The sequence below is a fragment of the Lipotes vexillifer genome, unplaced genomic scaffold (assembly GCF_000442215.2).
Source record: "Lipotes vexillifer unplaced genomic scaffold, Lipotes_vexillifer_v1.1 scaffold96, whole genome shotgun sequence".
Taxonomy (NCBI): Eukaryota; Metazoa; Chordata; class Mammalia; order Artiodactyla; family Lipotidae; genus Lipotes; species Lipotes vexillifer.
In genome coordinates this window covers 1,598,588-1,598,815 of record NW_006798666.1, presented here as the reverse complement: position 1 = coordinate 1,598,815, position 228 = coordinate 1,598,588, and the positions used below count along the sequence as shown (strand labels likewise).

The window sequence follows — 228 nt, the reverse complement described above, 5'->3', positions numbered from 1 at the left end:
GGGGGGGGGGGGGGGAGGTCGGCTTTGCATTCCCAGATGTGACCGCCCAGCTGCTGCTCGCCGCGGCTGGATTCCAATTTCTTCCCCTCCTCACAATGGATGATGATGACACAGAGTCTCACTTTCTCCCTCCCCCGCCCGGACCAAAGGCCGTGGGGGTCCGGGGGTCCCGGAGACTGCGAGAGAGCGATCGTCCGCGGGGCGGCGGGCGCCGGCGAGGGGCGAGCC

At 69.3% G+C, this 228-nt stretch overlaps 1 protein-coding gene across 2 annotated transcripts in view; it reads right to left on the bottom strand.

The window, feature by feature from the left end:
• The window catches only part of PARP8 (poly(ADP-ribose) polymerase family member 8), a 181,580-nt gene that overhangs the window by 180,560 nt on the left and 792 nt on the right, over nucleotides 1-228 (bottom strand). The gene's annotated exons all lie outside the window — the stretch shown is intronic.